The sequence below is a fragment of the Gastrolobium bilobum genome, unplaced genomic scaffold (genome assembly GCF_033153095.1).
Source record: "Gastrolobium bilobum isolate Gb01-03AN ecotype WA unplaced genomic scaffold, APGP_CSIRO_Gbil_v1 utg49130, whole genome shotgun sequence".
Lineage (NCBI taxonomy): Eukaryota > Viridiplantae > Streptophyta > Magnoliopsida > Fabales > Fabaceae > Gastrolobium > Gastrolobium bilobum.
Genome location: NW_026898811.1, coordinates 1 through 7242, shown reverse-complemented (window position 1 = coordinate 7242; position 7242 = coordinate 1). Strand labels below are relative to the sequence as shown.

At 39.5% G+C, this 7242-nt stretch overlaps 1 non-coding gene across 1 annotated transcript; it reads right to left on the bottom strand.

Annotated features, from left to right (window-relative positions):
• Positions 1–6359: 6359 nt before the first annotated feature.
• Positions 6360–6465, bottom strand: LOC133284337 (small nucleolar RNA R71). The gene has a single exon (XR_009747890.1). It is a non-coding gene; the product is annotated as a small nucleolar RNA R71 (small nucleolar RNA).
• Between the last annotated feature and the right edge of the window lie 777 nt (positions 6466–7242).

The following is a 7242-nucleotide window of genomic DNA, read 5'->3' as shown; positions in this document are numbered from 1 at the left end:
GATGCCTACTGGAAATTCAATATATGCATGCTTGTTATGTATTGAGTTGTTGAATTGGTTGGGCTGAAAATCAATTAGGTACCCTTTTGTTTAAACTGGTAAACGATGAGAAACAAAGGTCATGCTGCCCAAATTCTAGCTAAATCTCATGAGGAGAGGTTGGATGAGTGCTAGGATTTAGTTTTGGGGCATGGACAATTGGGGTTTGTAATGAGGATGCATCTTCCCCTAGGCTTGAACTTGAGAAATGTGGGAATTGGAATTCCCTGGCAGCGCGCTTAAGCGCCCAGGAGCGCGCCCAAGCGCCCTGCTGCCCCTGCGAGTGCCAATGCATTCTGCCTCCTCGCGCTGGAGCGCCCAAGTGGGGGCTTAAGCGCCCAGGATTACGCCCTGGCTTGCGCTTAAGCGCCCTTTGCTGCAGAAAGTTGGGATGCTTACTGCCCCCTCGTGTTTTAGCGCCCAGGGTTGCGCGCTTGAGCGCCCTGGTCCGCGCTTGAGAGCCCTTCGCCACTGAAGGAGAAGATGCTTCTGTCTCTGCGCGCTAAAACGTCCTAGTGGGAGCTTGAGCGCCCAGGATAGCGCGCCTGAGCGCCCTGTTGCGCGCTTAAGCGCCCATCCACACTGGAATACCTGATGCTTACTGCCTCCGTGCGCTTAAGCACCCAGATGGAGGCTTTAGCGCCCTATAGCGCGCGCTTGAGCGCCCGGTAGCGCGCTGAAGCGCGCGGGGCCTGTGACCAACACTCTCTTGTGTTGCTTCAAATTGTCCTAACTTGGGCTACAGTGCTCCGATTTGAGCACGGTTTGAAGCCACAGGTAGCTAATGAAGAAACCTACAATATAGTAGAAGTTGTGAAATAAATAAGAAGTAAATTAATGGTTTAAAAATGGAAAATGAACATGATGTTAAGCTTAATTTATCTGTTTCCGCAAGGTAATATGGTTATGATCCCGAAATTGGGTATTATAAGTTCGGTATGTTTTAAAATGAAAAATTTATCCGGATTTTAATTGAACCCATGTGATTGTAACTGCGCTTAATATCATAATGCGATGTTAACAAACCGGTTCTAGAACGGGGTGTTACAATTAATCCTAGATTAACAACCCTTAGCTCGAATGAATAAAGTTATCTCTTTTCATGACACAAACAAGCTATTTTCATGAAATTTCAAAGGGAATGTTCAAGGTATACCTATGGAGTCTCAAGAACTCAGAAAAAAAGGTGACTTGGGACCTTAATATAACCCCATGCTGCTGCCAATGTAGAGCCACAAATTTGATCATCAAACAAGGTCCTTTCCCTTCAAAGGTGGCTACTTGAAGTCACCAATGCAAGGAAAATGGATCAACACCTCTAACTAATGGAGTCAGCCCCTACAAGCTCAGAAAACAGATGCACAGCTCCCAATAACACACTCCCCACACCCCCAATGCTTGCTAAAATTCTACCCAATGATGGAGAAAGGTTTTCAAGAAGAAAATATGGGAACTTGAGCTTGGAAATGGAGAAAATCTCCAACCTTGCAATGGAGAAGAAGGTGGCAACCAATAGGGTCAGAAACTCCCGTAGGAAGAAATGAAATTTTGACCTAGAAATGTGTGCCGGCCCTTTGTATTTACAGTCCACTTAAGTTCAACCCATCGGTATTAGCACTAATAGCTACGCTTAGCATTTTAATCTCAAACTTCATATTCTGAACCTAGCCATTTTTCTAGGATTTGTCATATTTGTATTATAATTTTTTGCAACACTTTTCCGGTACGCGTTTTCACGTTGTCGGTATTAGTTCTGACACCAATTCTTATTATTACTTCACCAGTACGCACTTATATCATGGAGCAAAACCGGTATCTGCACTTTTCGTCAGAAAAGCGACTTTCAGCGTTCTTAAGCACTTACTATAATTATTTAAGTCTTCTAATAATTATTCAAGGTCAAATATGGAATTCTTTCCTAAATGCATAATTAATTATTTAAATTCTTAATTTAACGGTGCGGGTTCTTACAGTCATCATCTTGGGAACGGATTGAGTTTTCCTTGATTGACACCCAGCACAGTGGCCATACATAAATAACTCATAGAGGTGTGGATTTATTGAGAAATAAATCACATTAGACCTTACATTAAGCACATGGAGAGTTGAGTGAGAGATCTCTCAATGTGTATGGCTTCAAACATGAAGTTACCCCATGTAACTTAAGGAAATGATGCTTCAAGGTCTTATATTAATGGTTGCACAGAGATGTGTCAATTGTTTGTAAAAGAAAATTATTGTTGAGAAACAATGATTAATTTTATATTTCTGTTAATCAGGAATTGTTGAAAAAGAAACCACTCCCATTTTTTAAGTAACTTAATAGCAAATAAAGGAAGAGGAAATTAAAACTCAACTCGCTTTTTATTTAATGAGTAAATACCATTTTTAGTCCCTGGCAATATCCACGAAGCCCTTTTCAGTCCCTAGCAATAAAAATGGGACAAATTGATCCCTGAAATAACAAAAAAAAGGCCACGTTCATCCTTTCGTTAACTCGACCCAACTAACGGTGCACAGTTGGCACGTTAGTTTGCTGACGCGGCTTGGATGTGGGACACCGTGGAAGACGAGACGATGGCGTTTTGGTCCCTGTCAAAACCACGCGGGCTATTTTGGTCCCTGTCAAAATGCACGAGGACGTTTTTAGTCCCTGACAAAAAGCACTGGGCCCTTATTGGTCCCTAACCAGAGAAAAATAGGAACATGACTTCATTGCTTTTCTATGCAGTCCAATTTTGCAAAACAGAAGTGCATTACATCAGAAGCAGGAGTGCAATCCATTTGTTCATCACAAAGTAATTAAACTAAATTTCATCACAAAATAAAATACTCCTTCTTGCATTTTATTTCAAAGAAGTTTGTGTTTCTAACTGAAGTTTCGACCTTATTAACGATTATTCATTTCTTTTTCAATGCTAATTAAGCTTCCCACTTTGTTAAAAGGGATTCTTCGTTCTTGCAAACAGCTTTTACGATCCCTAGAATACTATGAACTGCTTTAATTCTCTTAGTCTGTATAAGACATAGCGTTATGCGATTTACGAACAATATCTTCAGTAGTGTAGCATTGCAATTATACTATTTATTTTTCTATAAAAGGTAATTGCATGATTGTTGATATTTAAATACAGAGAAAAATCAGAGAAGAATCCAGGTAAATGATTGTTGATAATTGCAATGCATGGCAGTTGACTGGACTGCAGCAGTTGGTAATTCTCAGCCACATGAAGGCAACTTGAGAGGAAGTAGCCCACCTCCATCAAATCCACAACAGGCAAATGAGCTGTTGAGTAGTGAAACAATGAATGCAGCAACCAGTGGCACACGAAGCAGATTATTGGCCTTCATGAGCACACCTGGTTTAAGGCCACCAAGGCCTGCTGATAAGTCCATGAAATAATACTTACAATGTATGGTTTTTAATATGAAAATGTTAAAAAAGAATACACTTTGTGTTAATAGATACCCCAAATTGAATTAAGGTGGATGATTCTGATTTAAATGCTAATGGGTTTTTTTTCTTATTTGCATTCTTCAGGCCCAATTGTGATACAGCCCAAGGAAAGAAAGGAAAGAGAAAGGAAATAATAGAGAAATGAGAAAGCAAATCAGTGGCCCAAAAGAAAAGAAAAGAAGAAGAGAGAAAGAAGTCAGAATCGTGCGTCTTCTGAAAGAGAAAGAAAAAAACCCTAGCATAGACCGTCTAAGTGAGCCTACTCCATCTCAAGCTCTCCATCACGGTTCCCTCTCTGAATCGAGCAAGTAAACCAAAAACATCCTCTGATTTTCAACCTAGATATAGAACCATCACTTTCCACCACGGTTCAGTTTTTGAATCGGACCAACTTACACAAACCCTAACACCTTGTCTCTCGAACCGAACCCTAACCCTCATACAACCCATTTCCATCGTTTGCACCCTTTCTACCTGATTGACGCACCAAACCACACAATATCGCAAACAAACCAAAACCTAGCCACTATTTTGGATTCAGAAAAAGCCAAACAAAGATCCGTTACTTAGTGGATGCTGGAGTGATTGTGAGCACACGTCAGTGTACGGTTTGAAGGAACGACAATTCCATCCGATTTGTAAGAGCAGAGGAGTGGAGCACTGTGGGGACCACTCATTTGCAGCAGCGCGTCATATTGCTGAGCTGGAGAAAAAGAGGATAGTGTGCAAAGAGCCCTATAAAAGGGATATAGGAGTGAGTCATCGGGGAGCTCTTCTCTGTTTTTCTGATTTATGGTTTTTCTTAGTTTTTGTTTTCTGAACAATTTTGAGTTTCTTTTAATTTCTGTTTTGTAATGAGATTCTGGTTCATTTTGATGAACTTGATGCATGTCTTTACAGCACTGAGATTGCCGGTTGTTAGGCCAGTGCTGTAATTGTAGTTTTTAGAATTTTTATTTTGTGAATTCTGTAGTTCTGTTACTGTTTGTAAGCCTCACCCCTATGGATAGTGGCTAACTTTTTAGAGGTTAGGTTTAGGTGATACCCAAACCTCAGTGCTTGTCAAATATTTGATTTCCTGGTTTTAATGTTTATATCTCAGTTGTTTAATGTTGTTTCTAATGTTTAAAATTATCTGCATTTTGGCCAAATGTCAGATGTTTGATTAGGATTTAGTTGTTGAGAAACAATTAATTCTGGATTCTGCATTAGACACATGAACTTAGATGAGAAATCATCTAAGGGATCTCAATTCAGAAATGAATGAGTCCTCATGTAATAGTGGACCTGAATCTCAAAAGTCCTAATCCCACTTGGCATAGAGATATGGAAGTGGGCAACTTTGGGATAAAATAATTTTTAAGAGATTAAAAATTAACAATACAGTCCTGTTAACAGAGAATCTTAGGATGAGCCTTTTGTTAATCAAATTATTTTTCAAGCATTGTGGGGAAGGAGAGCCAAAAACTTAACCCACCTTTTTAAACATCTTTATCAATTCAGATTTTCCAATTTCCTTTGTTATTTCATATTTCAATCTCTATTCCGTTTTCAAAATTTTTGTCACATCTTTCATTTAAGTTGCTCCATTCTTCATTCTTATTTTATAACTTAAGAAAGTAATTCAAAAAATTTTAAAAGAAAAGTGAACAGTAGTGTTTTAGGTCCATTCTAAATTATTTTTACTTTACAATTTTATATCTTTTATTTTCAAATAGTAACTCAATTTTAAGCAATTACAAATTTTAGTCATTTCAAAACGCCAACGATCCTTGTGGGAACGATAACTGGGACTTATAACAGCCCTATATTACTTGTTGTCGCGTATACTTGCGCGCATTACTTGCACAACTGTTAGCAAGGCAACAAGTTTTTGGCGCCGTTGCCGGGGATCGAGGCGTATATGATCAAGTTTCTGTGTGATTGCTATTTTTGAACTGCTTCTTTTTGCTGTTTTTAGTGTAGCTCATTTGAATTCTGTGTCAGTTTTGTTTAGTTATTAGTTCTATAGTATCTTGAATATTGGTAGTTTAAAATCTGTTCTGTTCATATTCTGTTTATTTTATGTCATTTAATTTTTCTTAGTTTCATTTTTATTTTAATTATTAGTTCCACCCTGTGTGAGGGTGAGTTATTACTGCCTTATAAAGCCGTCAGGCTGTGAACTGTCTTGGGATTTTTCTGCTTGCAGGTTCTTGTGTGTTTATTTTTTGCTTGTTCTGCATAAAAGTTGGTTAGTAATTTAGGTGTTTTAGCTAAGCCAGGTTTACCTGTTTTAGTTAAAAGGGGTGCATGAGTGCAACTCCACACCCGTTCATATATTCAATTGACCCTGAACCTGAAAGGACATTTAGAGTTAGGAGAAGAGCCCAGATAGCACATAGGCAAATTCCACTTCTAGAAATTGAAGAAATGGAGGATTTAGGAAGTGTAAATGGGAATGATGGGGTAGGAGGACCTGCAAGGATAAGGGAACCACCTGTTATAAATGATAATGATAGGTCCATGATGGACTTCATCATACCTGTGTTGGATGAGTTAGATCCAAGCATAGCCCAACCTGTGAATGGAGTGCCCTTCAAATTAGAACCGGTGATGTTCACCATGCTTCAAAACATGGGGCAGTTTCATGGGTTGTTGATGGAAGACCCACACAAGCATCTTAGAAATTTCATAGAAGTGGCCAACACTTTTAGGAATCCTAACATCTCGGATGATGTGTTAAGATTGAAGCTCTTCCCTCATTCACTGGCTGACAAAGCCAAAGAATGGTTGAACTCCCTTCCATCCAACTCTATAACCAATTGGCACACCCTTGCTGAGAAATTCATTATGAAATTTTTCCCCTCTAATAAGATAGTGCAAACTAGAGGTGATATTGCTAACTTCATGCAGAGGGATGGAGAGACACTAGTGGATGTGTGGGAGAGGTACAAGAACCTTCTTAAGCAATGCCCAAATCATGGTTTGCCCTCTTGGGCAGTGTTACAAACCCTGTACAATGGCCTAAATACTCAAAACAGGGCCTTGGCAGATTCTGCTGCTAATGGCATGTTTATGACTATGTCCTTTAACCAAGCCCATGAGTTGTTAGAACAAATGACTCAAAATTATGCCCAATGGCCTGAAGAGAGAAATCAGCCAAGGAGAGTGGCTGGTTTACATGAGATAGACCCTGTAACAGCTCTTTCAGCCAAGTTTGATGCACTGTCTAATTTAGTGAGAACCCAAGGACAAACCATTGAGGCAAGATTATCTCAATCCCAAGTTCCTGCACCTCAAATACCTGTGACCCAACCTCAAGTTAATGCAATAAACACAAGTGTAACTTGTGTTTGCTGTGGTGGGCCCCATTTGTATGATAGCTGCCCATCCAACCCAGAATCTGTGTTTTATGTGGGAAACCAAAATAGAAACCAAAATATTTTTCCCAATAACTTTAACCAGGGATGGAGGCAGAACCAACAGCCTCAATATTTTCAAGGGCAGGGGCAGCAAGCTGGTCCTTCTAATGCCCAAACAAAAATACCTTTTCCTACCCAGAATTACCAACAAACTTCAAGGCAGCAAGCTGTTGTTCAACCTAGTGAGATGCCTATTGCTCAATCCTCTTCTTTAGAAGCTTTGTTAAGGGAATATTTGGTTAAGAATGAGACCAAGCAAAACAGCTTGGAAGCTGTTGTGCAAAGTATTCCAGCATCCTTAAGGAACATAGAATCCCAACTAGGCCATTTAGCAAACACTAT